Raw genomic sequence first — 22,920 nt, 5'->3', positions numbered from 1 at the left:
TTGTTTTGATGAGCTCTGTTCCTTGATTTGTGCATTCATTCAGCAAACAGGGACTGAGTGTGTCCAGGTCCTGGGGCTGGTGCAGTGACAACAAACAGCAGCCTCCGGTGACACCACTGATTCCTTCTCCTTTTATTCCGACTTTTGCTAATGTCATCGCTTAACCTAACACCAATTTTGGAAGACAGCATTTATGTGATGTAAATAGATCTATTTTATGTTCTGCTGTTCTTAACACTTAAACATTATTATTGTCCAGTGGTTTTTTATTCTTTGGGATGTGGGCAATTTAACTTTTATTAAGGTAATTTTGGTGTGTTAGATACTCAACTCTTTTGGCCATTAGAGTGCTTTTCTTTATTTAGGAACATATAACGACTTGTCCCTGACTGATTGTGCCCTCTGACAGAGCTGGAGTGAAGATCCAACTTTAAACGTCGTGAGATAAATCATTTCCACATTCTTGCTTAAGTGGCCGTTTTAGTGTAGAGAAGCACATTTTCTGTTGAAAGCCAACGCGAGTGTCTCCTTGACCCAAGGTCTGAACAATTTTTGAGCAACACAGGTACGATGCTTTAGAAAGAGCTTAATAGATTAAAAAGATCCTGTAATATTAAAATTTTCCCTTTGAAGAATCATTGACAAAACCATTCATTTGAAACAGTATAATTCATATATATCAATGATGAAAATGGAGTGTTATTTTTTTTCTTTCTTTCTTTCTTTCTTTTTTTTTTTTAAAGAGACAAGGTCTTGCTCTGTTGCGCAGGCTGCAGTACAGTGGCACGATCACAGCCTTGAACTCCTGGGCTCAAGGGATCCTCCTGCCTCAGCCTCCCGAGTAGCTGGGACCACAGGCACGTGCCACTGTGCCCGGCTCTATTTTCATTTATTATTTACTGACATACGGGAATGACTATGTTTGAGCTGAGTAATAGCTACATTTCTCTAAACAGATTTTTGAGTTCCTATGATAATTTGTATCTCAAGGTAGTGAAACAAACCTGTAGAAGTTAGTAGTCTTTTCTCTTTTTTAATGGTCTTTATAACAAACAAAAGCTGTCTCCTTTCATGCGTAAACATTAATGACCCATATCTGTGAGTGCAGAGCCCGTGTCGTCGAGGTTAAAGCTCATTCCCCACCGTCTGTGGGTCGGTAACTGTTCTTGGCAGCAGAGCAGAGGCAAGAGAGCCCCCTCTTCATCCTTCTGTGGAGAGCATTAGGTGTATCTAGAACAGAGCTGCTCCCCCTGTGTCCTGGCTGTGAAAAAATCCATCTTTTTGAGAAACAAACATCCAAACAAAGGCCTCACAGCTGTGGATTTTTTCTGCCTTTGGGTCCAGGATCCAAAGTCCAGGGCTCACTTGCCTTCCAGGGCACAGGGGCGGTTGCAGGGGTTGGACCCAGACGCGCTCACCAGTCAGACCTGCCCTGGAAATAGCAGAGGCCTGGGACCCAGAGGCCTGCGGCCAGGTGGCCAGTTACCTTAGGGGACGGCCGAGCCAGGAGGCTTTCAGAGGCAGAGCCTGCCTTGTGCCTTTCTGGTGTGACTGTATTCTGGGCATAGGTGAATCTAGGCTGACTTTGGAGAAGTCAGAGGGGTTGAAGCAGAGGGATATGAATATTCTGCTGGCTCTCCAACGCTGGGCATGCACCCTGCCCCCGATTCTCAAGGGACACATATTTGAAATAAGCTCTTAATGTTTTCTAAAGTATTTATGTGCTGATTTATTATATAGAAATATGAAACATTATACATAACCTTTTTCCCTTTTGAAAATTATTAAAACAGTATATCAACATTACAAAATGTTAAAGGAAAAAGGAGAAAAACCATCCATAGTCCTGCCATTCCATTTTTCCTACATGCAAATACATTTGAACATGGTTGCAGTCGTAATACAAACATATAACTTGCAATCTGCTTTTTAATTTAACACTGTCCTTACTGTTTTCAGTGTATTATGACAGTCTTCATAATTCATTTTTTAATGACAGTGTAACATTTCATTAGGAAGATGTACCATAATTCACATTTTTCCAATTATTGGGTGTTTAGGTTGATTCAGATTTTGCAGTGAACATCTTTTCTTTTGGGTCATTTCTTAGGATCCGTTTTCAGCAATAAGATTACTGTTTCAAAGGGAATAGACATTTTTATGACACTTAGTACACATTGTTAAGTTGCTTCACAAAAGGTTTGGCTTTTTTCTTTGCACAACTTTAAAGGTGAATCATCAGCCATGAGCCAATGCTTACATTTTTGGACAGTTAATTATTATTCCCATATTAGGCAGAGACAGAGAGAAGCTCTGTGCACATCTGATTTTCTTCTAATTGCTTTCATTATACGGAGCTGACGTGTTGAGAAAAATGTCCTGGCTGTGAGACATTCCAGACAACAGAGCCATCACTTTAGAGAAGTCTGGACCAATCCCAATTTTGTAATCAGTTCCCAGAGTTGTTCGTATTTCTTTTGGCAAAGACGTCTGTCGCTGTGGTCAATTGCAGCTGAATGGTTAAAGTCACAGGACGAGCCGATCAAGGTGTCTATTTTAGCATTAGGTTGGCAGACTGTGGCCAGGTGTCTGGGTATTTTGAGAGAAGTAATTTTGAAAAGTAATTTGCAATTCATAACTGTGAGCAGCGTCGGAAGAGTCATATGCAGGTTTTCTGTGGAAATTTTCTCTCTCCCACTCTCTCTCCCTCCCCCACAGACCCATCGGAGGATAATCATGGGTTTTGGTGAAAAGGCCCCGGCTGCAGGGACGTTAGGGCCCTTCGGTCCTTGCGGAATGCGTCACAGTGTCTGCGCTTTGCAGCACATTGTTTTATCTGTGTTCCCTACCAGTGAGGCTGTTGCAGACACGAGTCCCAATAGCCCTAAACATTTTTAGGTTCTCTGTCTGGTGGATGACTCCAGCTGAATCTTCATTTCTGTAGCCAAAGATATAATTTCTCTATTCATTGGTGCTGTATCAGACAGCGATGGAAAAGAACAGGATGTGAAACAAGCTGATGTTTATCGTTCGCCATTCCCACCAGAAGGTTTCATGGCATACATGACTAAAACTAATGGCAAAAATTATTTTGACAACTTGTGGCTTGAATTACTTAGGCCATCCCCTGCCCTCATTAATATGTTAAACATGGTGAACAGAATAGCAGTCACTCTTATCCAGCAGGTTGAGAGGAAGCTGAACCAGTCTGTGGAACTGGTCTTGAATTTACTGACCGTTACTTTATTTGCTGACTGTAAAAATTCTAGCTTAAAAAAACAGCCTTCTCAGCAATATCGTTTTCAAACCCGAAGGCCAACAATATTTTATTTAGCATAGCATTTTGAAAATCTAATGGCAATTTAATAAGGACTTAGACCAGTTAGGGGAGGAATAAAAGATGAAAGTGGGAGTAGTATTCACTTTCTGTTAACTGTATTAAGTTATTTTTCCTTTAGTGTGTTACAAAAGTAGTTATTTTCCCCTGTGAAAGAATAGAGTCAACAGAGAGATTTAATAATGAAGCAGTGTGGTCACTTGAATGCGTGTCTTTGCAGCTGCCCTTGGAAGGGTTTTCTGTTGACTGTGGAAACCCCATCATGAGAAGCAAGTTGAAGGTCACTCTCGCTGAGCCTGAGTAGTTTACTTAACCTCTCTGTTTTCATACTGGTAAAATGGGTTGTGGTTAAGATTAGAGCTGATATAGTTAAAGTGCCCAGCCGCCCCCTTGCAAATATTAGATTTAGGAAGGAGCCCGTCCCAACCTCTCCCCAGGGAATAGCAGCAGGAGTGTGCTGGGTCCCAGGCCAAAGGGACTTTTCAGTAGTCTTTAGTACCAGAGAGCCTTGCGTATCCATTCATCACATTCAGCCTGTGTGCGTGCGTGTGTGCGTGTGCGTGTGTGTGCGTGTGCGTGCGTGTGTGTGTGTGTGTGTGTGTGTGTGTGTGTGTGTGGCTGTTCTGAGCCAGGCACTGTGGCAGGTATTAGGGGTACCGCTGTGAACAAAACAGAGACCCTGCCCCTGCCAAAGGAGATGGACAAGAAATCAGTAAACAAACACAGGATGCCTCAGATGGAGGTAAGTGCTATGAAGGAAAAGAGTAAGGAGATAGTGGTAGGGTGGCAGGGTCCTATTTTGGATGGGGCTTTCGGGTTCGGTCAGGAGGGGTCAGCCTCTCTCATCAGAGGACATTAGAGCAGAGTCCTGCAGGAAGTAAGGGAGCTCTGAGCTTATCGCATGAGTACTGGGAGAAAGAATGTTCCAGGCTGAGAGAGCAGCACGAGAAAAGGCCCTGAGGCAACGGCATGTTTGGTGTGTCCCACTCTGGAGTCAACAAGGAAGAAAACGAGGTAGGGACTGAGGTCAGAGAGCTGGGTGAGGTGGCCAGAACATGTAAGGCCTTGTCAATCAAGATAAGGACTGTCTTTGGCTTTTGAGTGAGATAGGAGGAAGCCGTGGAGACTTTTGAGCAGAGGAGTGACATCATCTGACCTGAAGGGAGCCTTTATAGTGTGATGTTGTCTCTGGCAAGAGGTGGGTAAGGTGGATGGAGACCAGATGGCATAGAGCTGGGCTTTCTGGTGTGGTGGCCTTTAGCCACAGGTGGCTCCTTACATGTCATTTACATCTTACAAATTAAAGATTCATTTCCTCAGTTGTACCAGCCACATTTCAAGTGCTAAGTAGCCACAGGTAGCTGGTGGCTGCTGTCCTGGACAGTGAGATGGAGATCCGTTCCACTGGCACAGGAAGTCCCACTGGACAGAGCTGGCCGAGTCTGACAGGCCTTTGTAGGGACTTTGGCTTTTCCTCTGAGAAAATGGAAAGCCATTGGAGGATTTTACATGGAGGAGGAACATGCTCTGAGTTACGATTTCAAAAGATCACTGTGTGGAGAATAGAAAGCTGAGAGGCCATCAGGAGTCTGGAGGGGGGACAACTGTGTCTTGGGTGATTGTGTCTTGGCTAAGAGTGGAGATGATGAGAAATTGTTGCATTTTGGATATAGTTTGAAGGCAGAACCAATAGGCTTTTCTGATGGAATTAATGTGTGATGTGAGAAAAAAAGTGATAAAAGCATTGTGGGTGATGAGGAAAGAGAATGCCAACCACAAGAGAAGGGATTGACCTCGTAGAGGAGGAGTCTAAGGAAGTTTAAGGATGATGGAGAAAGTTCCAAATAGTTGTTGGAAAGTGAGTTGAAAAAAACTTAGTACAGTTGTTAGTGTCGAGGGCCCTATACAGTGTCCATGAACTTATCTGCTCTTTTGATCATCTGCAGCAGATTTTTTTTTTTTTTTTTTTTTTTGAGACAGAGTCTCGCTCTGTTGCCCGGGCTAGAGTGAGTGCCGTGGCATCAGCCTAGCTCACAGCAACCTCACACTCCTGGGCTCAAGCGATCCTACTGCCTCAGCCTCCCGAGTAGCTGGGACTACAGGTGCGCACCGCCATGCCCAGCTAATGTTTTCTATTTTTAGTAGAGATGGGGTCTCGCTCTTGCTCAGGCTGGTCTCGAACTCCTGACCTTGAGCGATCCTCCTGCCTCAGCCTCCCAGAGTGCTAGGATTACAGGCGTGAGCCACTGCGCCCGGCCTGCAGCAGAGTTTGACTGCTTCCAAGCAAGCGAGGGGAAAGGAGACGGCTGGGTTCATCCAGGCTGGCGTTTTCCCAGATGGAGTTGTAGAGAATACAGAGGAGCAGGGAGTTTAAGGAATTGGCCAGAAGGATATTGTAACCACAGACCAGGGAATCTAAATTGAATAAGGAGGAAAGTGAAAAAAGCCGAGAGCCGATGAATTGGGAGAAAGCAGAGGAATCAATAATATAGGCTGGAGGCCCCAAATTTCTAAGAACAGTTGGAGTTGTTGATCATGCAAATTGGAAGGAGAGATGCTTATCAAAGAGCTGAATGCTTGGATCAGTAATTTCGCAGGCAGAGCTACGGTAGGCAGTGTCAAGGTCAGTCCTTTGAAGTCTACGCAGATACATCTTCATTATAGACTGACTTGCCAAGTCTGAGAATTTATACAATATAACCTTGCTGTGCATCCCATCTAAGCAGATTTGGTAACCAAAAGCCCAAGAGCGTGCTGTCGGGAGCCCAGAGACCCACCCTATGGCTCAGGGCCTGTCACAAACCAGTTGTGTGACTGTGGACCTCGAGGAAATGAACCTTACGGATGGTTCCTTCCATCTCTAATCTGTGACTCTGTGGCCTCATTGTAATACAGTCGTTTCCTAATGCTGACCTTCAACTTGGACCCTGGGGATTTGTCTATTAAAAGTTTGCAACTCTGCAAATTTTTATCTGCTGATGCCTCTTGGAATATTAAACACTTAGAAAGCCGCCCTCTGAATCACATTCCGGAATCTTGACCACGTAGTCCACAGGAATTACATACACACCAGCATCTGCTGTGGCCGGGTCGGTTGGGGAGGGCTGGATCTTTACCTGTCCTCTCCGACTCTCTCTACTTGAAAAGCGGTTTTCTCTCTGAATTTTGTTAGAGCTATACAGGAGTGCTCCTTCAGCAGAAATGACAGAATCAAATGCGATAGATAGCGTGACCTGCAAATTCCTGTGAACATTCGGACATTTTAGAGATATTTATGCAGGAGAGATTCCAAGAAACAGAACTCTTCCCTCCCTGGCCCCTTGCCCCCTTCACGCTTCCCTCTTTAGGGCACAGGGAAAAATAAGAACAATTTAAGGTAAATTTTTAATGAGATGGTCTAACTTGCTCTGTAGGCTTGACTGATGAAGGAAGTTAAGTGGTAGTTTTTAGATAAAATAACTGCATTGTTTGCAGAAGTTTTCTCCTTGGAGTTTTCTAGGGTCATTACAATGATCTAACTGCCATACCTGCTGTTTGAACTGGTTGAGCCTCTTGAGGGACAGAAAACAAAAGAAGGGTGTTGGAATGCAAATAGATAGCTCTGGGTTCCAGTCCCTGACTGCAAAATAAAGCCAGAGCTGGCCACAACGTTCTCCTTCTCCAGGGAGGCTTGTGAAAAGGCTCTAGAAAAATCTCAGAAGATATATTTCTTTTCGTGGATTGGAGTCCCAAGGTAGGTAAGAAAAACAAGAACAAAATAAAAACAAACAAAGGATTTTGTACTTGGAATTTGCTCAGTACCAGTTGAATAGCGAATTGTTTCTTGTGTTCTTCCCCTCCCCCTGCTTTGCGGCCTGAATAGATAATCCTTACAAAACATCTATTCATTCTACAAGTGAAAATTTCAGGAATATTCGATACTGACCTTGGCAAGAGTAATGGACGGAGATTGAGTGATGAATTTGTGTGTGTTGCGGCCGACGTGCGTTTTTGGTGTTTTATACAAAGCCAGTTTAAGAATATTTTAGCAATAGGAAAAGAAGATTTATGGTGGGGTTTTTAATTAATGAATACAATGAAGGCTAAAACTTGTAGACAAATTTGTGAGATACAACATTATTTTTATAGCTTATTTTTGAGCACATACTTGATTGTTTTTTGTTCCTTTAAGAAAGGACCTGCTGATAATTAATGGTGGCTCCCTGCTATATTTTGATGTGACCAGTTTAATGGATATGTAAACAATTTTTTTTAAGGGAAATAGGATAAGGAGGTGATACAGCTTAGTGAAAAGAACATTATATCAGATTCTTAATTAGTAGATTACATTTGGGCTCTCATTTGGCTTTTGCTATGAACTGGCTGCATAACTTTGGGTAATTTGTTTAGCTCTTTTTTTAAACTCATAAAATTAGAATTAGAAATGTGTGATTGTGCAAAAAAATTTGGAAAAGCGTTTTGAGGTCCCACGTGGAAGGCATGATCAGAAAACACAGTTGGCTGATTTTTTTAAACCAGAAATATCTGATATTGTCAGTAAACCTAAACTTTTTAGGATATTAGTTTATTTTTTTAAGCTGTCATTTAATTTCAGGTGCTTCTGAGCTCTTCAATTTGTTAATGGAAAGAAACACCATTTACACTGGATGGCTACAAAGCAACTTTATTCTGGTAAAATAATCTCTTAAATCCTTATATACACAGTCAGTTAACTGTTGGCTTTATAAGGTCAGTACCAGCAGACCAGCCTTGTGGGTGTCGGGAGCTAAGCGTGTTCAAGATAGCACTGACTGGAGCACACACACACACAGCCAATGGTTTAAACAGCAGCGTTTGAGCTGAATTTAACCCAGTCTTAATAGAGGACTCTTAAAAAAATCACCGGCAAAGTTAACGTTAATTATGGAGATTGTTAGGTTCTATCCGTGCAGTTTGGCTGTGCCTCTTAAAAAGCCAAGGTTAAAGAATGGAATCCCTTAAGTTCAGATATTCTTAAACTATTAAAGACTACAACTTGCGGGCCCATGTTTATTTCTGACCGCTGACTACTTTTGAAGGAAAACGCTTTAGAGACTGACATTCTGGTCCCAGAGGCTTCAGAGAAGCGCAGTCCAGTAAAGGAGGAAGTTCTGCTGGGGTAACAAGAGCTTCGAGGTTTTAGGAACTTAGAACTCCAGTCTCCAGGGGTCTGAGTTCCAGTATTGACTCTGCCCGGGAGTCACCCGTCTCTTGTGTTTTCCTCTTTAGAGAAGAGCGAAGACTGTTGACTTTTGAGGGTTGCAAAACACATTATAAAAGACAGGAAAGTACTATGCAAACATGGAAATATCACGAAATATTAGAGGGGGTGCAGGAATAAACTGCATTATCCTGCTCATTGGAAGCTGATAATCTTTATGTAAGAACGGAGAGTTTGATGTCAAAATAGAGGTTTGTCCCCTAAATTTTAATTTGAAGAGTGTGCATTCGGATCATTGTTTCACTCATCAATGTTGCTTACTGAAAAGAAACTCTTAACAAGTTGCCTTACTAGAGTGGTTAATTATCAGAGCTCAAACCCCCAGGCTTTCTAGAAATGTGTATTAAAATTTGATAATCTGACTTTCAAAGAGGAGGACCAGTACTTGCTGAGTACAGGACACCGTGCTTGGGTTTCTATATATATATTGTAAACAAGCCACATACCCAAAGTGAACTCTCTATGGACTTGTAAGAAGTCTTTTTTTTTTTTTTTAATTTTTTAAAGGAAATTGAGAGAAGCATCCATTTTATTCCTGACTTTTCCAGGATAGGTTTTTAGGACCAGTGTGGGTTTGTGAATTGTGGCCTGTTGCTGGGCATCACTTGGCTGTCTCCTAAGTACAGCAAACCTTTAAAATGGAGCTCACTGTTTTTTAGTTCTTTTAATGGTGTGGCCAGACTCCCATTGTTAAAAGTTTATATGTGAGGCTGGGCACAGTGGCTCACGCCTGTAATCCTAGTACTCTGGGAGGCTGAGGCGGGTGGATCGCTCGAGGTCAGGAGTTCGAGACCAGCCTGAGCAAGAGTGAGACCCTGTCTCTAATAAAAATAGAAAGAAATTAGCTGGACAGCTAAAAATATATATGGAAAAAATTAGCCGGGCATGGTGGCGCATGCCTGTAGTCCCAGCTACTCGGGAGACTGAGGCAGGAGGATTGCTTAAGCCGAGGAGTTTGAGGTTGCTGTGAGCTGGGCTGATGCTACGGCACTCTAGCCCAGGCAACAGAGCGAGACTCTGTCTCAAAAAAAAGTTTATATGTGTATCTACATATGTGTGTGTGTATGTATATATTATATATATGTAATTTTGAACTTCATTCTTTCTGGCTCCTTTATACCCTTTACTAACCCAGCCAGCCCTGAAATCCTGTTAGTTTTTCCATCTGTGTCTCTTCTGATTCTCAGTAAACATTGTAAATATTCCCATCATCTAAAATTAACAGGTTTTATCATTTTTGTCATATCTGCTTCATTTTCAAACATGAAATGAAACATTGGTGATAAAGTCAAGTTCCCTTTGAGTATTAACTCCATTCCCATTCCCTCCTCTGTCCTCACCTCCCGGAGCTCGTGTCAGTTTACTGTGTGCTTTTTAATGTTTTATATCTGTTTCTATGCACCCATAGTCAATGTGTAGTATTGCTTTGTGGATTTTTATTGTTTTATGTTTGAAAAAAACATTATTTTTAAGATCCATCCATGTTAAGATACATGTATATACTCATTGTTTTTAAGCGCTGTCTGGCATTTCATGGTACTTAAATAATGCCACATTTTATTCATAAGTCCATTAGTGGATATGTGCTTGTTTAAAAATTTTCACTAATACAAACAATGCTTGTATTATTTTAATATATGTTGGATATAGGATATAGGCAATAGTTTCTTAGTCTTGATACCTAGAAGCAGAATTGCTACATTTTGAATATATGTAATTTAACTTTTAAGAGATATTACCAAATTGATTTTCAACTGTTTAAAAACTGTTTTCTGACAGATACTTTCCAGCACTTGTCAGAATTTATGTATTTATGTATTTATTTATTTTAGAGATGGGGTCTTGCTATGTTGTCCAGGCTAGACTTGAACTCCTAGGCTCACGTGATCCTCCTGCCTCAGTCTCTGGATTAGGTGGGACAACAGGCACAACCCACCACAGTGGGCTTTGTCAGACTTCTTAATCTTTGCCAATTTTAGGGGTAACAAATGGTTTTCTTTCTAGCTTCATTTCAATCCATCCTTTTCACAGCCGCCAGGTGAATCCTCTCTGAAGACCGCTCTGTTCAGGGCACTGTCCTGGGCAGATGCCGGTGGAGGCTCTCCGCTGTCTGCTCATTGCAAATTGTGCCGGTTCCTCTGCAAGCAGCCTTTCCTGCCTCCTCTGTCTGTGCCCAGCCGTCCCGGAATGGGCGACTCACCACCTTCCCAAACTCAGCTTTTATTTCTCTGCTTCTGCAACTTGACCGTGTGCTTCTGCATTCCTTTATTGATTCAATAAATATTTATTGAACTCTTCACTTCCTGCCAGGTGCTGGGAATGTAAAGGTAAAAAAGAAAGACAAGATCGAGGCATGCATGGAACTTAAAATTTTAGCAGAGGGTGGAGATGGGAAGAAAATAAACCAGTAAAAAATTGAACAAGATAATTTTCCATAGTTTTCAGTACTGAAAAGAAAGTAAAATAGAATGTTAAATGTGAGTTTGTGGGCGGGGTGGGGGGGAGGTGGGTGGGGGATGTGAGGCATGTTCAGGTGGGAACCTTGCAGGGGCAGGTGCTCAGGGAAGGTTTGCAGAGGAGGTTATAGTCCTCCTGGGACCAGCAGTGTGCAGCTCATTCGCAGACCAGGATTTCTGATTCTGGGCAAGTGCAGATGCCTGGCTGTAGGAGTGGCCTCGGAGCACTGAGAACAGAGCTGCCCTTGTGGCTCGTGGTCGGGGCTGGAGAGTAGTGGATGCTGTAGGAGACAAAGGCAGGCAGAACCCTGCCTTTCGGGGCCTCGTGGATGCTTTTGTCCAAAGCCACTGCAGGAAACCATAGTTTGCCCTTTAAAGCCCTTTCAAGCTGGGATCAAATCCTCTCCTCGTAATCATCCTTGATCCGGGGGCTGAGAGCTGTCTTTCTGGACCACCGTAGCACGCTGGTGCCTCTTAAGGCACTTAGCACGGCACTTTGGGATCCTGGCATCTGTCTTTCTGCGAGCTAATTTGCTTTCATGTTGCTGCTTTGTTTCTACCTCACAAGGGACAATACTCTATTGTACGGAAGAAGCCCGTCCTTTCTGACTGAGTCACTTTGGAATGAACTGAGCTTTAGTGAAATCAACCTTCCTGTTGTGTGTCTGAGCTAATTTTCACAATGGCAAATAAGATACATTTAATTTTCCTTAATAATTGGTAAGACCAGTTGGAGTTCTAAACCTGATTTTTTTCACCCCTCCCAGGTTTTTTCTCAGAATAACAAATAGTTTGTGACTGTCACCTAAAGTAGCCTGTTTTCAATGCCGCACCTCCTCTGAGCTTTAACTGTTTATCCGAAAGTCAGGGTTTTTTTAGCCGCCATGGGGACCTTCCCCAGCGTCAGCCCCTCCCGAAGGTAACGTTGCCTCCTGGAGACTGGGATGTGTGGGGGTTATACCTCCTCATGTTCACGATGATCTTTGAGTTGTGTGCTAGACCTGTCTTACCGATGAGGTTACCACTTGTCTCCGGGTTATAGAATTAGTGAAGGGTGAAGCTGGCATTTAAATCTGGGGCTTCTGACCAGTTCTCTACGCAGCTGCCGTGCTGTAAGTCATCACATAGCAAACATTTACCAAGCACTTAACTATTATTTCCAGATGGAGCCTTTGTGTTCTTAACCACTGCGATACAGTGTTGATTGCATCTTCCTTCTTGAACTCATTTTCTCTGCGCATTTATCAGAGACACTGAGAAGCAGTTTCCACGGGGGCGAGAGCAGGCCTGGGGCTCTGTCTGGAACTGGCCTCAGTCCGGGTCTTCTCTGCCAGCTTGCGAGCCGTGTGGGCGGGCGGCCTAACATCTCTGTGGTTAGGTTGCCTTATTTTTAATGTGGGGATAATAACAGTACCCACCTCACTGGGTTGCTGTAAGGATTAAATGGGATAATATATTAATACTTAAAAGACTTAGAAGAGTGGCTGGCATTTAGTAAGCCCTCAGTTACTGCTCTCTGAATCTCAGCTCTCAGCTCAGACCTTGCACCCTGGGGAGGCCTTCCCGGGCCCTGGAGCTAGGCTGGGCCTCCCCGGGCTCTTCCCTCCGCTCCTCTCGGCCTGCTCCTCCCCTGTCTGGGTGTCAGGGTTACTGCCTGGCTTTTCTTCCCCATGACAGTGTGAGCTGTCCATGGACTGGTCTGCTTGTTCCAGTCTCAGGCTTCAGGGCAGCGCCTGGCAGGTAGTTGGCTCTCAGTGGCTCTCTGTTTCTGACAACCCTGAACAAGAGCTTTAGTTTTGAACAACATACCCACTACTTTGGTTTCTCCTCAATATGCTCTGTGAATTAGTGTTTCCTGAAACTCCATTTCTAAAGCTCTGAACAAGATCCCAAATGACTCACGAGTCTCTACTTCCAGCCCCGACTCCTCTTTCCGTCTGTATTTCCAACTATGAATACAACAAGTTGCTGGTAGGCCCCCCAAGCACGGCATGGTCAAAACCAGACTCACTGCCTTTTTTTCAAAGCCAGGTGTCCTTTCTGTGCCCCTAGACCGGTGGGCAATGTGTGCCTTCACTCACCCACCTAGGAACCTTGGAGGTGTCTGTGCTCTTCTCTCACTTACCCTCCGCCTGCAGCCAGTCAGCCACCAGAGTGTCATCTGTCGTTATTGTCATCATCATCATCATCATCATCGCTGTTATCACGACGATGGATTGAGAACCGTGTGCAGATGAGCATGATCTCATTTCTTTGGACAGTGACACAGGATGCATACGAAATAAACAAGGTGAAGTTTTAAAGAAGTTAAAGACTTGCTAAGAGCCCTGGCTGGAGGCAAGGAGCCAGCATTCAGCCCACCCGACTCCAGAGCTGTGCCCTGAACCTCGGAAATTTCTCCAGTGAGGTCACTCCTTTAACTGCAGGATCATGGCGTTAGTGTGGGCTGGATCCAGTCTGGATTGTTGCAACAGCCTTTAATCGGCTCCGTCAAACCCTGTGCCTTCCGTGCAGCCCCTTCTCCACCTGGGTGCAAACGTTACTGAAATACCAATCAGGTGCTGTGACTCTTCTGCCTAAAAACCGCGGTTGGTTCCCTTTTGTGTCTTTCCAAGTCTGAACTCCTCACATGGCATAAAATCCCCTTCCTTGTCTTTTCCTAGCCTCCTCTTCTCTCCATTGCTCCTCACCCCCAGCCAGACCTCAGCCCCAGGGTCCCCTGCTAGACACAGGGCAGGCTCAGCGCATGCTGCCCCGGGCCTAGAACACCCTTTTGCCTTTTTGCTTAGTGAAATCTTTTTCATCCTTCACCATTCAGCTCATAAACTGCATTCTCTGCGAAGGCTTTCCAAGACAGCCCCAGACAGCCACTGCCACCGTGTTCTTCAGAGCATTCCGGGGCCATAATCCGGGTGAGCACATTTCTGAATCAGAAGCAGAGGTGTGACAGTTCAGACGACACAGAGTGCACTTCTGGGTCTCCACTGGGACAGTTGGCTGAGCAAAGTCCAGGAGAAGCTCATGGAGTTTATTTCTCTGCCTCTCTGCTTCCCTGTGGGGGGCTGGGGAGGGCACTTCCAGAGTGGGGGGCTATTGGTGGTCTTCATATCTGCCCCCCCACACCTGATAGCTGCCCAACTCAATCAGTTGTTTGCTGAATGTATGAAGATTATACCAGGCCTGACGTTCCCTGAACGTATCCGAATCTCATGTATAAATGTCTCCAAATAACCAATCGACCAACAAAACCGGCTCTCTGTGACGGACAGCCGAGCATGAGCATCAGGACTCTGTTTAAGTATTGGCTTCACCACTGGGACAATTCTCAGAGCCTCCACTTCCGCATCTGTGAAATGGGGGTATGAATAGCAGCTACTCTGCAGGGGCTACCATGAAGATTATGTGAATGAATTGAAGGAAATTAGCAAGCACAGGGCCTGGAGGAGGAGTCTTTGTTTCAGGCACAAAGATATGTGTAACTCATCACTATAAACAGGAACTAGAAGTCAAGGTCATGTTCTAAAATAACTTTTTAAAGTTAGGATGTCTTTGGGAATTTTAAAAGTTAAGACAATTGGCCGGACGAGGTGGCTCATGCCTGTAATCCTAGCACTCTGCGAGGCCAACGCAGGAGGATCGCTTGAGGCGAAGAGTTTGAGACCAATCTGAGCAAGAGCAAGACCCTGTCTCTACAGAAAAATGGAAAAATTAGCCAGGAAAGGTGGAGTGCGCCTGTAATCCCAGTTACTTGGAAGGCAAAGGCAGGAGGATCGCTTGAGCCCAGGAGTTCCAGGTTGCAGTGAGCTATGATAACGCCACTGCACTCAGGGGACAGAGCAAGATCCTGTCTTGAAAAAAAAAATTGAGACAACTTAAAATATTGCCAGTATTTGTGAGCTTTAACGTATGAAGATACATCCTTGTAAGTTTTAAAGTTCTCTTTGACTTTTTACCCACGCGATTTACCGTTGGGCTGGGAAGAAGTGTGATTCACCACTTGCTTTACCTCACCTCTGTGTTTTATCAGCTCTGTCTGACTCCCAAACCTGGCCTGTTTGTCGGAATCACCGGGATTAGTGTTTACAGATTCCTGGGCTCCACGCCAAACCTGCTGAATCAGAATCTGGGGAAGGAAAGGGACCTGTAAATGTAAATCCATGTTTATGAAACCCTTTCCGTGTGGCTTTGATAATCTGCAAGGTTTGGGATCCACAAGTGTACACACCACTAGAAAAGCGTAGTTCTCAACGTGATCAATTTCTCAGCCTTCTAGTCTTTGGAATGAAAAAAATTCGTTTATTTGCCTTTTTGTAAAACAATATTACCTTTCGCAATGCCTGTTTCGCCCTCACTGTGGTCTGTTTATGCAGCCAGGGAGAAAACTGGCTCCACTGGAACAATAGGAGAGAAAAGGTGCAAACCCCACCAGCTTCCCTGCCCTGTCAGCATCGGTGGGTAGGTGTTTCCTCCGCGTCCCACTGGGGCAATTTAAATGCTAATGCACTGAAGTACAAAAATGTTTTTAGCAATCGGAATCGTTTTTATGACAATTTTATTTCTCTTTTCTCCAATCTATATCATCCTCTTTTATTTTATTCTTTTCTTTGGCCAAAGAGGCATAGGTTTAAATTCTTTGACCTTTCAAACCTTAAAAAAATCCTCCTAATGTCTTCTCAGTATTTGCAAGAGAAGAGGAACATACCTATCCACTAAACCTGAGCTCTGCAATTTGAATGTGCTGAGTCACCTACGCTTTGCAGGGTCAAACATTTTGCACCCAGGTGAGCACTGCAGCGAATCACACTGTGGGCAACTGCTGGGATGTTGTTATTTGAATATAAATAGGAAGACTGTGAAGCTGATTGTGCATGGATACATAGTAACTTATACATAATAACTTATACATACTTTCCAATTGTGTTTTAGAGATTTCTAAAAACCTGCTAAGTCCTCTTTCTAGTTGATTTGTTGGTGAAATTCTCTAAATATTTCTTCCTGTTCCTAGAATGTGAAATGGGTATAGATGGTAAAGCAGTTGTCATACAATGTTTAGAAAAAGGAGAAAATTAGTTTTTGCCATTATTCTGAAATTTTACATAATGAAACTTCTTGAATTCATTTCCTTTTAAAGAATTAATAACAAGAAAATACAATATTTAGCCAGATATTTAGAGTTGGTGTCTAACTTTGCTTCAGCTTTAGGGCAGTTTTCCTATTTTGATCATATAATTGAATAGACAGTGAGATGTTACACTGTATCCATAGGGGCGGCAGGAAGCTACTGAGTTTCCTTAGAATCAAAAAGAACATTTTGTTAGAACTCTTGCTAGGAATGTGGATTATAGATAAAGATAAAAGTGGCAATAATTTGTACTTAGAACTGCTATTTTATTTTTATAATATAAAAGTGGTTTCCTTTAAAGTACGTATTGGGGCTAAAGAGAATGCAAACAAACACTCCTCCAGTAGGGAAGGCAGAAAGCTCACCAGTGCTAGCAAACATCTTAGGTCATTTCACAAGGTGGGAATTTACTATGTGAACATGGTCTCCCTCCAGAGTGTTTTGAGTCCAGAACGGGGAGCAACTTGGTCCCTTTGTGGACGGAGCACTGGGAGGGGCGTCTCTGCAGCAGCACCTGGGGACTAACCTCCCCTAGGCCAGGGGCTGGCTAGGGCCTTAGCTGCATTTGACTCACTTTGCAGTCACTTTGCATCACTCCATCCTTACCCTCCCCTGTAAAGGAGGAACTTTAGTATTCAGTGCCTTAAAGAGGCCAAACCCATCCCTCAGCATTCCGAGTTGGTAGCAGAGTGGGAATTTGAACCCAGGCGAATGACACTAACGCCCTGGTGACCAACCTCGTGGAGACTGCCTCCTAGCTCACGGACATGACTACTCAGGCAAATGACACCAAGTACAGGAAGAAATCATCAGTTCGCTGGAGTTCCTGCTTTCTCTCAGTGAACAATTAAGAGGCGGCAGGGGAGGGAAGGGATGGAATGGAATGGGGGGAGACCTGAAGACAGATCAGGAAGGCTGCAAATGACCACTCCCGAGCCCCGTGGGACCAGGGAAAGTTTCCAACTTAATACACTTTTCTGTTCTTAGCTATTCTGGATGGAAGGTAATTGACACCTAAAGAAGAAAACGTAAAATGTATTAAGAATCTGTTTTGGTTTTTTCCAGTTTAGATGGATAGACTTAATATAATGACTTGGCAATTAAAAAAAAAAAAGCCCCAAATGCTAAATTACCTGCCTTTCATCCTTCCGCTCCCGAGTGGAGTGGAGCTGGAACTGGGCTCTCGTTGCTACGACAGAATCGGGGGCTGCAGGACACGGACACGGAGCCCCCGGCGTGAGGCGGAGTGGGCCGTGCAGCCTCGACTGTTTGCAAGCTTTGTGATCTGGAACAATTGATCTGATCCCTGCAAAATTGGGATGGTTCCTTTTCTTAGGGCCTGGCTTGGGGCCAGAGGAAGCGCACAGCAAAGTGAATTTTTATTCTCGCTTCCTCAGAGGCCCGGGTCTAACCGGCGCAGAGACCGCTTGTCCCGGGCCACCCGTGCAGGAGGGGACGCTCCCTGCTCCGGGGCCAGGCGCCTGCGTCCGCACCCGGGCTCGGGTCAGGGCTGTTCTCACGGGAAAGATGAGATTTGAGCAAAGGTTTGAAGGTGTCCTGGGGGGGTCTCGGCGGAAGAGGTTTCCAAGCAGAGGAAACAGCGGAGGGGCAACAGGAAGTTGCCTCCTGGCAAGATCTAGGAACAGCAGGGAGGTGAGCGAGGCTGGAACAGAGTGAGTGAGGGGGAAGGGAGTCAGACCACTTAACGTCATCCTAAGGACCCTGGGTTTTAGCCGTGACAGAAATGTGGAGCCATCGCAAGGCTTTTAGGAGAGGACATGATGTGACTGAGAGGTGTGTTTTTTTTTTTTTTCTTTTTAAGAGACAGGGTCTCGCTCTGTTACCTAGGCTGGAGTGCAGTGGCCTCATCATAGCTCACTGGATCCTCAAACTCCTGGTCTCAAGTGATCCTTCTGCCTCAGCCTCCTGAATAGCTGGGATTACAGGCACTCGCCACCACACCTGTCTACTTTTTCTTTTTTTTTTTTAATGAGATGGGGGTCTCACTATGTTGCCCAGGCTGGAATGCAGTGGCTATCTACAGGCATGATCACAGCACACTACAACCTGGAACTCCTGGGCTGAAGCCATCCTCCTGCCTCAGCCTCTGCAGTAGCTGGGACTACAGGTACATGCCACCATGCCTGACTGAATATGATTTTTCTAGATAGATTACAAAGTGATTTTGGGGCTAGGACTTGCAAGGGTTTCAGATATTTGAGTGACATTGTTGTAGCTAGAATACTTCCATTCCTTCATTTATTTATGTGAAAAGAGTTTCTTAGTGACTGCATCTATAAAAAGTAGTGATACAATTGGCCAGGTGTGGTGGCTCACGCCTGTAATCCTAGCACTCTGGGAGGCCGGGGTGGGAGGATCCCTTGAGCTCAGGAGTTTGAGACCAGCCTGAGCAAGAGCGAGACCCCATCTTTACTAAAAATAGAAAAATTAGCCTGGCATTATGGTGCGCACCTGCAGTCCCAGCTACTCTGGAGGCTGAGGCAGGAGGATCTCTTGAGCCCAGGAGTTTGAGGCTTCAATGAACTATGATCAAGCCACTGCTCTCCAGCTTGGGTGACAGAATGAGAGTCTCTCTCTTAAAAAAAAAAAAAAAATTGGGTGTCAAATTAGAAATTGCACAGGAGTATGTAGTTTTTATTTTAGGAGATTCATGAGCAAAAAAGCTTAAAGCCCTGTGAATTAGATCTCCTAAAGAGAATGGCTAGACTAAGTGGGAAAAGAGGACTAAAGTAGGAAAATTAGCAACACCAGCATTTAGAGGAAACTCGGGAGAAACTGAGAGGTAGGGGAGGACCAGGGAAGGCCTGTTTTCAGGTGGACGGAATGTCAGGAATCGCTCAGGACTGTGCAAGCCCAGGACTCAGAATCATCTGTGATCGGCAATTATGAGGCCTTCGATTCGGGCACGGTCCATTTGAATGAATTCATCGCAGTCTGGTGCAGAGACTGGTGGCTGGAAACAGAGCTCAGAGAGCTTAGAGGAGAGAATCGGAGGGAGGAAGTGAAGACATAGACTGTGGAGTGCTCTAAGAAGTTAGAACACAGATAATAGAACAGTAGTTTGGTAAGTTTTTGGAGAAGTGGCGTAAAGGTAGTTGTTACTACTTTAAAAATGGGATGGATCTGAACGTGTTTGTAAACCACAGGTAAAAAGCTGGTGAAAATAGAGGCAGGATGCTCATTTCTGCGATGCACAAACTGTCCTGCCAATGACCGAGGCGTGGCCGTGGCCCCGGAAGCCAGAGGAGATGCCAGCTCTCTTCCTGCAGAGCTGGGCCCCTCCTCTTCCAGCCGGCCGGGAATTTCACTCGGCAGTTCTGCAGGAATTTTACAAATTCTCATTCAGACAGTAAGCCACGCTCTTGATACTTAGTTTCCAAAGCTGCTTATTTTTATAGAGCTCATTTTTAATGTTGCAAATGTTTAGAGCTACAACGGGATAGGGGTGTGGATGGACCAACACGCTTGCTCAACAGTCTTTTGAATTTGCCTGACTGATGTAAGGTATGAGCGGCTCCTAAATGTCTTGGGTAGGAATAAAAAAGAGATTTTTAAGATTTATGTATTTATTTATTTTTTACTCCCTTTAGCTCTTTAGCATTATGCTGGAAGAAGCCAATTCACCACAAATGACACTGGCAATGGGGAGACGGTAGGAGGCAGCGGAGCGGCCTCTTTCTCCCAGGGCCGCCTGCAGGATGGAGCAGGCTGGACTTGCACACACCGGGCCGGGAGTGGGTGGTCCCGTGTGCAGCACGGGATTGAAGAGGGTCATTTGAAAATTCACAGCAAACGGGATTTTTTTGCTCCAGAGGTGCTTCATTGTTACTTCAGTTTACTTGAACTTATTTCATTATTTTCATATTCTTATGAAACGCTCTCAACAACAACTGCAACAACAAAAAGAGAAGAAAGGAAGTGTTTAGTAATAGAGAGGGGGCCGTGGTTGGCACGAAACATCTTGCATTATTCACTGCTGCAATGAGTAGAAAAAGACTGAGCAAAGGGAATTTCTTGTATTTCTCAAGTATTTAGAGAGCCACAGGATGTATCTGAAGGTCACATTGTACATGGCGAGGTCATAGTAAGGGAGTGGACTTAAATCCCTCCAATCTTTATGTATTTCTTTTCATGGTTTGATGTTAGTGCTTCGAAGAATCGAAGACTATGTTAGGAGGTGGCCGGGCAGTGCTGTGGTCCCAGGTGCATGCATTTGAATTCCTTGGCAGTCAGCGAACCCTTTTCCAGGGTGTACTTTGGTGTAAGCAGACTAGTAGTAGCAGGAGAAACTGTTTATCTTTGGTTTTTAATTTATACTTAATACTGTTATTGTTATCATTACATTGTTTTGTAGCTGGGATATTAAGTTTCTCCCCTGTGTGCTGAGAGCATTGAGAACCCAGAGAGAAATAGGACACAGCTCCTCCAAACAGCTCTTCTTACCCAGGGGCCCTGGGATCCTTGTCCTTGGGTGGAATTCAGGGGCCCTGTGAACTTGTGTGGGAAAAGATTACGTTTTCACTAACCTCTAACTGCAGTGCAGTGTTTCCTTCAGTCATGAATGGTAATGACACGCCACAGTCGTATCAGCTACACCTGAGACTGTCATCAGGAAATCACACATTTCACAGCGTATTATATAGCTCTTGCAGCTCTCTTGAAATGTTTGTAAATGTCACTACTTTGAAACAATGGTAATCGTCTGACCTACTACTAGATTTTGTTATTTAATACATCAGTAAAAAGGCACATAGATTGTTACATCCAATATGTGTTTTAATGTCTGATAACTATATTTCACAATTCATTTTCGGCATATGCTGGTGTATTTTACCTTATTCTGCGAAGGCTTCAGGAGGCTGCCAGGGGAGTCCAAGGTACAAAAAATGGTTAAGAACCCCTTTAGGTTTACAGTCTCAGAGGCTAAACAGATAAAATCAGCGCAATGTGGTGAGTGGCAACTAGAAACATGCCCAGGAGCCGTGGGCACACGAGGAGGGCCTTGGGCTCAGGTTCTGGCAGCTGATGGAGAAGATTCCTGAGCTGCATCTGGAATGGAGAGGAGGAGAAGGAAGTGGAAGATCATTTCCAGGGACAGAAGCGAACAGGTCCTGGGGCAGGAGATGGCCAGGCGTCTGTGGAAGGAGGAGTCCCGAGTGTCGGGCTTGCTACTGTGCTAAGTCCCGGGGGCTCAGGGATGAATGAGGACAGCCTACGTGCTCGGTGCTCGTATTTAAAACAATGTTTGTGGGGACAGGATGGAGAGGGCTGTGGTTTGAAAAGGAAGTTCAGTGGTAAAATAGAACTTTTCAAAGCAGCTTTATTAATATTTGCTTGACATGCAGTAAACCGTACATATAAATATTTTGACACATGTGTATACTGGGAAAACATCACAATCAGGTTATGAACATGTCTGTCACTGCCCCCCGCGTATTTCCTGGGGCCCCTCCTGTCCTGCATACCCAGCGACTGCTCATGTACTGCGCGGCGTAGACACTGGGTTGCCTTTCCGGAATTTGATGTGACTGGGTCGCACGCCGTGTGCTCTTGTTGGCCTGCGTCTTTCACTTGGCAGGAGACGCCTGAGGTTTGTCCACGCTGTCACGCTGCTGCAAATGAGCAGCTCATCCCCCTTTTTTTTTTTTTTTAACTTTTTGTGAGTAGTATTTATCATAGGATTGTGTACTTTGCAAAGGGGAAAAAAATAAGCCTTTGTTTTCATAATACAAAATTTTAAAAGGAGTGAGATTTTTAATGCTCCTTAGATGGGAGCATGAGTTAAAAACCGTGGAGACATGCTGCTCTGGAGTGTGGTCAGGGTGCATTCCAGCCCAGGATTTTCTTACCATGCACGCTCCGTGTGAGCACATTTGGAAATATTTTAGAACTGAAGGAAGGCAGGACATCAAAACAGCCGCTGCAGCCGAGTGGGCCTTTGCAACCACAGACTGTCTGAGGAAAAGGTTTGTGAAGACTGCCGAGTGAAATGTCCAGAAAGCATTTGGTGTGTCATCTGTTTTCCCTACAGCCTCCTCACTTGGTAGATAAAGGGCAAGAATTATTTTCCATGTTGCGTAAATAGGAAATGAGGTGTGGTGAATTTGAAAGAATTATTACCCAAGATCCCAGCGAGTCCGAAGCAGACCGATGACTGCAAAAGGCTTTGCCTGGTCCCTGGTCCCAGCCTTGCTAGTAGGCTGGCTTGAGGTTCTAAAGAAAATACAGTAATTTCACTTTCACTTTTGTTCTTATTTGGATTGTGATAGAATCTTTAATTTGGAGGAGTTAAGGGTTTTCCTTTCCTTCTTTCTTTTTAAAACTTCCCCTCTCTTGGTAAACGCCAACAGGTGTGTTGACGGTTCAGTTGCATTCAACAATCTTAATGCCTGTTTTGTGCAAGACTCTTTTCCACGCTCTGAGAAGATACTGAGCTGGATAAATCCTGGAGCTAACTGCAGAGTAGGTGGGACAAAAGGACCAAATGAGAATTAAATTACTTTTTGGGGGTCATGGAAGATTTGAGAAGCTGGGGAAAGTTATGTGTTCTCCCTCCCAGAAAAACACCCGTATGTGTGTATACACACACGATTTTGCAATGATTTCAGGATGTTCAGAGACCCCTGAAGTTAGGGGTGAGATATTCATTTCCGGAAGGCTGTATTCCAGGCAGAGGGAAAAGTTTGAGGAAGACAGGGAGAGTGGGAAGTAGGAAAGTGCAAGGCAATGCGAGAAGCCCGGGTTG

At 44.5% G+C, this 22,920-nt stretch overlaps 1 long non-coding RNA gene across 1 annotated transcript in view; it reads left to right on the top strand.

The window, feature by feature from the left end:
* Window positions 1–6,973: 6,973 nt before the first annotated feature.
* Window positions 6,974–22,920, top strand: part of LOC123626805 — a 134,533-nt gene continuing 118,586 nt past the window's right edge. The window contains exons 1-2 of the long non-coding RNA XR_006731020.1: window positions 6,974–7,070; window positions 7,932–8,008. This is a non-coding gene — a long non-coding RNA (uncharacterized LOC123626805). The remainder of the gene's footprint in view (window positions 7,071–7,931; window positions 8,009–22,920) is intronic.

This window comes from Lemur catta, chromosome 23, assembly GCF_020740605.2.
Source record: "Lemur catta isolate mLemCat1 chromosome 23, mLemCat1.pri, whole genome shotgun sequence".
NCBI classification, from domain to species: domain Eukaryota; kingdom Metazoa; phylum Chordata; class Mammalia; order Primates; family Lemuridae; genus Lemur; species Lemur catta.
The sequence above is the reverse complement of the archived record's forward strand: the minus strand, read 5'-3'. Positions and strand labels throughout refer to the sequence as shown.